Here is an 8,429-nt window from a genome sequence, read left to right as displayed (position 1 = left end):
ATAGCCTTGCTACTCCTGTTCGATCATATATGCATAGTCACTTTAACCATATCTACATTGTACATACTACTCAATCAGCCTGACTAACGGTGGTCTGTATATAGCCTTGCTACTCTCTGTTCATCATATATGCATAGTCCTTTAACCAATCTACATTTACATACTACCTCAAATCAGCCTGACTACCGTCGAATGCCTTGCTACTCTCTATATAGCTGTCACTTTTAACACTCAGGTACAACTATATTGGCCTGACTCGTTTATATCCTTACTCTTTCAAATGTCTTTTACTGTTGTTTCATTTCTTTTACTAACCTACACACACACACACACACCTTTTCACCCAACTATTGGTTAGAGCCTGTAAGTAGCATTTTCACTGTCAAGGTCTTACACTGTTTGTATTTGGCGCACGTGACAAATTAACTTTGATTTGATTTGACTGTGTCTTGATATAGGACAAGAGGGCGTGACCGTGGAAAACACTGTGCTGATATAGGCCAGAGGGGCGTGAACCGTGGAAACACTGGTGATTGATGATACGGCCAGAGGCGTGACCGTGAAACACTGTGATTGAATAGGCCAAGAGGCGTGACCTGTGGAAACACTGTGCTTGATATAGGACAGAGGGCGTGACCGTGGAAACACTGTGCTGAATATAGGCAGAGGGCCGTGACCCGTGGAAACACTGTGCTTGATTATAGGCATGAAGGGCGTGACATGTGGAACACTGTGCTTGATATAGGCAGAGGCGCATACTGTGGTAAACACTGCTTGATATAGCTTGAATCTGGTTTTGTGATGACTCTGGCTATTCCAGTCTATTCCAGTATTTCCAGAGAGTTTTTCCGAGAATTATTCCATTATATCCGACACTATTCGACACTATTCCGAACACTATTCCAGACTATTCCGGGTCTTTTCCGGGGCTATTCCGGGTCTATTCCGGGGCTATTCAAGGCTTTCCAGGACTATTCAGTCTATTCCAGGTCTATTTCCAGTCTATTAGCAGGGCTTCCAGGTCATTTCCAGGTCATTTCCAAGGCTATTCGCAGGACTATTCCATGACGTATTTCGAGACTATTCCAAATACTATTTCCAGGACTATTTCGAGACTAATTCCATACTATTCCAGTATATTTTGAGACTATTCCAATCTATTCCAGGACTTTTGAAGACTATTCCAATACATTCCAGTACTATTTGAGACTATTACAATACTATCCAGTACTATTTTGAGACTATTCCAGGACTATTCTCAGACATTGTTTTAGCTAACTCAGGCGAACGAAAATGTTTGATACTCTCAGAGCACACGGTGCCAGTACATTACCTCAGACATGGTCAGGTATATAACATCTAGACACAGTGAGTCATACAGATACTCTCAGAGCACACAGGTGAGTCTATATGGTACAGATCATAACAACTCTCAGAGCAAACAGGTGAGTCTCTATGGTACGACATAAACCTCACCACAGGTTTGTCTAATGGCAGAAAACAGAGCACACAGGTGAGTCTTAGGACACAACCGAGCACACGGTTCTAGTAGCACTACACCTGAGCACAGGAGCTTAGGTACGTAACATCTCAGACCGGTGATCTTGGTATGACAACGAGCACACAGTGTGGTACAAAAACATTCGGCCAGTATCCTGGAGAATACATCTGGCACCAGGTGGCTATAGGTACACTCCCAGGACAGTGGTACACGAGCAAGTCTTGAGAGCTCCTTGGACCTCGACCTTGGTTCTGTAGTCGAATGACAGACAACACACACCAATCTGCCGTGTTGGCAGCGAAGAGCACCTACCACTACAATTATTATTACTATTCACAGAGACAGAACCTGCAGCAGAACTGGCAAGACAGAACTGGCAGCAACATCCTCGGATCACACGCATATTCAAAGATTATCATACTGTATTCAGGTCGGAATATGTTTCCTGAATATGGGATGTTTCTACTGGAATATGGCTGTTTTCCTACTGAATATGAGTGTTTTCGTACTGAATATGGGGCTGTTTCTGCTGAACTATGGGCTGTTTCTAGCTGAATATGGGCTGTTTTCATGCTGAATATTGGCTGTGTTCTATCTGAATACGGGCTGTGTTCTACTGAATACGCGCTGTTTTCTAACTGAATACGGGCTTTTTCCCAATGAATACGGGCTGTTCTACTGAATACGGCCTGTTTCTAGCCTGAATATGGTGCTTGTGTTCTACTGAGATCACTGGGCTGTGTTCTACTGAATATGGGCTGTGTTCTACTGAATAGGCTTGTGTTCTACTGAGAATATGCTGTGTTCTGCTGAATATGGGCTGTGTTCTACTGAATATGGGGCTGTTTCTACTGATATGGGCTGTGTTTACTGAATATGGGCTGTCATCTGATATATGGGCTGTTTCATTCTGAAATATGGGCTGGTTTTTCTACTGAATATGGGCTGTGTTCTACTGAATATGGGCTGTGTTTCTCTGAATATGGGCTGTGTCTACTGAATATGGGCTGTGTTCACTGAATATGGCTGTGTTCTGCTGAATATGGGCTGTGTTCTACTGAATATGGGCTGTTTTCTACTGAATATGGGATACAGACACCGGTTAGTCAGGCTGATTGAGGTAGTATGTACATGTAGATATGGTTAAAGTGACTATGCATATATGATGAACAGAGCGAAGCAGTAGTGTAAAAGAGGGGTTGGCGGGTGGTGGGTGGGACACAATGCAGATGGCCCGGTTAGCCAATGTGCGGGAGCACTGGTTGATSGGGCCAATTGAGGTAGTATGTACATGAATGTATAGTTAAAGTGACTATGCATATAAGATAAACAGAGAGTAACAGCAGCGTAAAAGAGAGGTTGGGGGGGCACACAATGCAAATAGTCCGGGTAGCCATTTGATTACCTGTTCAGGAGTCATGGCATGGGGGTAAAAACTGTTGAGAAACCTTTTTTGTCCAAGACTTGGCACTCCGGTACCGCTTGCCATGCGGTAGTAGAGAACACAGTCTATGACTTTGGTGGCTGGGGTCTTTGACAATTTTTAGGGCTTTCCTCTGACACCGCCTGGTGTAGTGGTCCTGGATGGCAGGCAGCTTTGCCCCAGTGATGTACTGGGCCGTACACACTACCCTCTGTAGTGCCTTGCGGTTAGAGGCCGAGCAGTTGCCTTACCAGGCAGTGATGCAATCAATCAGGATGCTCTCGATGTTGCAGCTGTAGAACCTTTTGAGGATCTCAGGACCCATGCCAAATCTTTTTAGTTTCCTGAGGGGGAATAGGATTTATCGTGCCCTCTTCACAACTGTCTTGGTGTGTTTTGACCATTCTAGTTTGTTGTTGATGTGTACACCAAGGAATTTGAAGCTCTCAACCTGCTCCACTACAGCCCCGTCGATGAGAATGTGGGCGTGCTTGGTGCTCCTTTTCCTGTAGTCCACAATCATCTCCTTAGTCTTGGTTACGAGGGATAGGTTGTTATTCTGGCGCCACCCGGCCAGGTCTCTGACCTGCACCCTATAGGCTGTCTCGTCGTTGTCTGTGATCAGGCCTACCACTGTTGTGTCGTCTGAAAACTTAATGATGGTGTTGGAGTCGTGCCTATCCATGCAGTCGTGGGTGAACAGGGAGTACAGGAGGTGAATGAGCACGCACCCCTGGGGAGCTCAAGTGTTGAGGATCAGCGTGGCACATGTGTTGTTACCTACCCTTACCACCTGGGGGCGGCCCGTCAGGAAGTGCACGGATCCAGTTGCAAGAGGGAGGTGTTTAGTCCCAGGTTCCTAGCTTAGTGATGAGCTTTGAGGGTACTATGGTGTTGAAGCTGAGCTGTAGTCAATGAATAGCATTCTCACATAAGTGTTCTTTTGTCCAGGTGAGAAAGGCAGTGTGGAGTGCAATAGAGATTGCATCATCTGTGGATCTGTTTGGGCGTAATGCAAATTGGAGTGGGTCTAGGGTTTCTGGGATAATGGTGTTGATGTGAGTCATGACCAGCCTTTCAAAGCACTTCATGGCTACAGATGTGAGTGCTATGGGTCGGTAGTTATTTAAGCAGGTTACCTTGGTGTTCTTGGGCACAGGGACTATGATGGTCTGCTTGAAGCATGTTGGTTATTACAGACTCAATCAGGGACATGTTTGAAAATGTCAGTGAAGACACTTGCCAGTGATCAGCACATGCCCGGAGCAACATGTCCTGGTAATCCGTCTGGCCTGCAGCCTTGTGGTATGTTGACCTGTTTAAAGGTCTTACTCACGTCGGCTACGAGAGCGTGATCACACAGTCATCGGAACAGCTGATGCTCTCATGCATATCTCAGTGTTGCTTTGCCTCGAAGCAGCATAGAAGTGATTTAGCTCGTTCTGGTAGGCTCGTGGTCACTGGGCAGCTCGCAGCTGTGCTTCCCTTTGAGTCTGTAATAGTTTGCAAGCCCTGCCACATCCGACGAGCGTCGGAGCCGGGTGGAGTATGATTCAATCTTAGCCCTGTATTGACGCTTTGCCTGTTTGATGGTTCGTCGCAGGGCATAGCGGATTTCTTGTAAGCTTCGGGTTAGAGTCCGGCACCTTAAAGAGCAAGCTCTACCTTTAGCTCAGTGCGAATGTTGCCTGTAATCCATGGCTTCTGGTTGGGGTATGTACGTACAGTCACTGTGGGGACGACGTCCTCAATGCACTTATTGATAAAGCCAGTGACTAATGTGGTGTTTTCCTCAATGTCATCGGAAGAATCCGGAACATGTTCCAGTCTGTGATAGCAAACAGTCCTGTAGTTTAGCATTGCTTCATCTGACATTTTTTATAGACCGAGTCACTGGTACTTCCTGTCTTTAATTTTTGCTTGTAATCAGGAATCAGGAGGATAGAGTTGTGGTCAGATTTACCAAATGGGGGTGAGGGAGAGCTTTTGTACGCGTCTCTGTGTGTGGAGTACAGGGATCTATAATTTTTTTCCCGCTCTGGTTACGCCTTCTGGCCTGTATCAAAAGCACAGTGGTTTCCCACGGTCACGCCCTCTGTCCTATATCAAGCACAGTGTTTCCACGGTCACGCCTCTGGCCTATATCAAAGCACAGTGTTTCCACGGTCACGCCCTCTGGCCTATATCAAATCACAGTGTTTCCAGGTCACGCCTCTGGTCTGCGAGACACATCAGAATGGACGGGCAGGTAAACATAAGAGACGTGTCATCCATCTTCTCCCTATAGATAACCAAGAATTATTCCAGAAGAGGAAGACTCTGTGACATACAGCTTCAGACAGTCCTTCCCCTGGTCGAGATGCAGGTCACATGTTCCAGAACCAGCGTAAGTATCTGAGTATCTGAGTGTGTGTGTGTGTGTGTGTGTCGTGTGTTTGTGTGTGTGTGTGGGGTGTGGTGTGTGTGCGTGTGTTGGGGGTGTTGGTGTTGTGTGTGTGTGTGTGTGTGTGTGTATTTGTATGGTTGTGGTGGTGTGTTGGTGTGTGTGTGTGGTGTGACGGGTTGAGATGCAGGTCCACATGCTCAAATATCACGTCTGATTCCCACTTCTGTCTATATCTATCTATTTATCTATCTATATATCTATCTATCTATATCTATTTCAATTCATTCAAGGGGCTTTATTGGCATGGGAAACATGTGTTAAATTGCCAAAGCAAGTGAGGTAGATAATATACAAAAGTGAAATAAAAATAAAAATTAACAGTAAACATTACACATACAGAAGTTTCAAAACAATAAGACAATAAAGGACATTACAAAGTCATATTGTATATATACAGTGTTGTAACAATGTACAAATGGGTTAAAGTACACAATGGAAAATAAATAAGCATAAATATGTTGTATTTACAATGGTGTTTGTTCTTCACTGGTTTTTCTATATCTATATATTATCTTAACTTATCCCTCAAATGGCTTTATTGGCATGGGAAACATGTGTTAACATTGCCAAAGCAAGTGAAGTAGATAATATACAAAAGTGAAATAAGCAATAAAAATGAACAGTAAACATTACACTCACAGAACCTACTATCTATCTATTCTATCTATCTATCTATCTATCTATCTATCTATCTATCTATCTATCTATCTATCTATCTACTTATCTATCTATCTATCTATCTATCTATCATATCTATCTATCTATCTATCTATCTATTATCTATCTTAAATACGTCAAATATACATTAGTTGTGCAGATCAACAAAGAGGATGTCATTTTAAACCTCGTCCTGTTCCAATGATGTGAAAGTGAGAGCAATTGAAATTGTCTAAGTCCAATTTGTGGCACCTGACCACACAACAGTAGTGATCAGTGTTAGGGTTTAGTGAATGATTTGTCCAAATACAAGTTTAAATATTTAGGACTATAACGATCCTTGTCACCCATTCCTGAAACGACTGCAGCTCTTTGTAAGTGTTGCAGTCATTTCAGTCACTGTAGTAGCTGACGTGTATAGTGTTGAGTCATCTGCATACATAGACACACTGGTTAATCAAAGCAGTGGCATGTTGTTAGTAAAAGATTGAAAAAAGTAAGGGCCTAGACAGCTGCCCTGGGAAATTCCTGGATTTTACCAGGATTGTTTGTTGGAGAAGGTTTCCATTAAGAAACCGTCTGTGTTCTGTTAGACAGGTAACTATTTATCCACATATAGCAGGGGGTGTAAACCATAACACATACGTTTTTTTTTTTCCATCAGCAGACTAGGATGGATAATGTCCAAAGCTGTACTGTTCTCCTCTCTCCCCTGTAGACTATTCCACGGTATCCGTCTGACGTCGGCCCACCTGGCGGGGAGAGGAAGGTTTGATCGTGTTTAACGCTCCGAGTCAGCAGGACAGAACACGCTTCACCTCTGACCTGAGAGAGAGCATCACCGAGGTGACGGAGATGGAGAAATACAGGGTGGAAGTGGTGAGTAGAACTATACTATACTATATACTTAAAATATAGGCCCGAGGAGGTGTGGTATACGATAATGATATATTGATATCCACGTCTAAGGGCTTGTGTTTATGCACAGCCGCAACGCCAGAGTATTGTCGTACCCCCAAACCCCAGAGGAGCCTTGTGCTATTATAAACTCGTTACAACGTAATTAGAGCAGTAAAATAACGTTTTGTCATACGCGTGGTATATGGTCTTGATATACCACGGCTGTCAGCCAATCAGAATTTCAGGGCAAAATCACCAAGTTTATAATGTACTAAAAGAGGACTGAGGTGCAGGAGAAAAACATGCTACGATACTAGATATGATCTTCATTGTTCCATTGAGGAATAGTAAGGGTAGTTTACTATATTTATCACATTATATAAAAATATTGTTGTAATCATATGTCTTCTAATTAATCCCTTCACATTCTTATTCTCTGCCCGACTTCTTCACGATTCTCTCTCTTCTCTCTCTCTCTTTCTCGTCTGCATCTTCCTCACCCTCTTGCTCTCTCTTCCCTCTTCTCCGTCTCTCTCCATCCCTCTCCATCTCTCTTCTCCTCCCCTCTAACAGCGGAGTTGGAGAAGCAGAAAGGGTGGTGAGAACTGTCTTGTGGACGGGGCTAGCGGTGGTGGTCTGGGCGGTGGCTTGAGGGGCGGGCGGTGAATGGCACTCTGGGTCGACCCAGTCTGGATGACAGTTATGCTTCGGCAGACGGACTCAAACGTACCGCGCTCAGCTCATCCACTGAGAGACCTATCAGACACAGGTACAACACAACTGATTTTACCTCATCCGTTGGACAGACACACTGTTAGTAATACAACCGTATTTATACAGTCACTGAGACAACTTATGAGATGCTTTTCAGAAAATATACACAAACCTTTCAATTATTCATTTATTTTATCTCTGGTCAGAATATACAGTGGCTTGCGAAAATATTCACCCTCTTGGCATCTTTCTATTTTGTTTGCCTTAAACCTGGAAATAAAATAGATTTTTGGGGGGTTTATATCATTTTATTTACACAACTGCGCTAGACTTTGAAGATGCAAAATATTTTTTTATTGTGAACAAACGAGAATTGGAGACAAAAAAACTGAAAACTTGAGCGTGCATAACTATTCACTCCCAATGTCAAATAGTTTGTAGAGCACCTTTTGGCAGAAATGACAAACTGCAAGTCTCTTGGAGTATGTCTCTATAAGCTTGGCACATCTAGCACTGGGATTTTTGCCCATTCGTCAAGGCAAAACTGCTTAATTTCCTTCGAGTTGGATGGGTTCCGCTGGTGTACAGCAGTCTTAAGTCATACCAAGATTCTTAATTGGGATGAGGTTTGTGCTTTGACTAGGCCATTCCAAGACATTTAATGTTCCCCTTAAACCACTCAAGTGTGGCTTTAGCAGTATGCTTAGGGTCATTGTCCTGCTGGAAGGTTAATCTCGTCCAGTCTCAAATCTCTGGAAAACTGAAACAGGTTCCCTCAAGAACTTTCC

The 8,429-nt window shown here is 43.7% G+C and overlaps 1 protein-coding gene across 1 annotated transcript in view; it reads left to right on the top strand.

Annotated features, from left to right (window-relative positions):
* LOC112069787 (IQ motif and SEC7 domain-containing protein 1-like) overlaps nt 1-8,429 on the top strand; it is a 57,319-nt gene that overhangs the window by 31,913 nt on the left and 16,977 nt on the right.

Source organism: Salvelinus sp. IW2-2015, unplaced genomic scaffold (assembly GCF_002910315.2).
Source record: "Salvelinus sp. IW2-2015 unplaced genomic scaffold, ASM291031v2 Un_scaffold1120, whole genome shotgun sequence".
Classification (NCBI taxonomy): Eukaryota; Metazoa; Chordata; class Actinopteri; order Salmoniformes; family Salmonidae; genus Salvelinus; species Salvelinus sp. IW2-2015.
The sequence above is the reverse complement of the archived record's forward strand: the minus strand, read 5'-3'. Positions and strand labels throughout refer to the sequence as shown.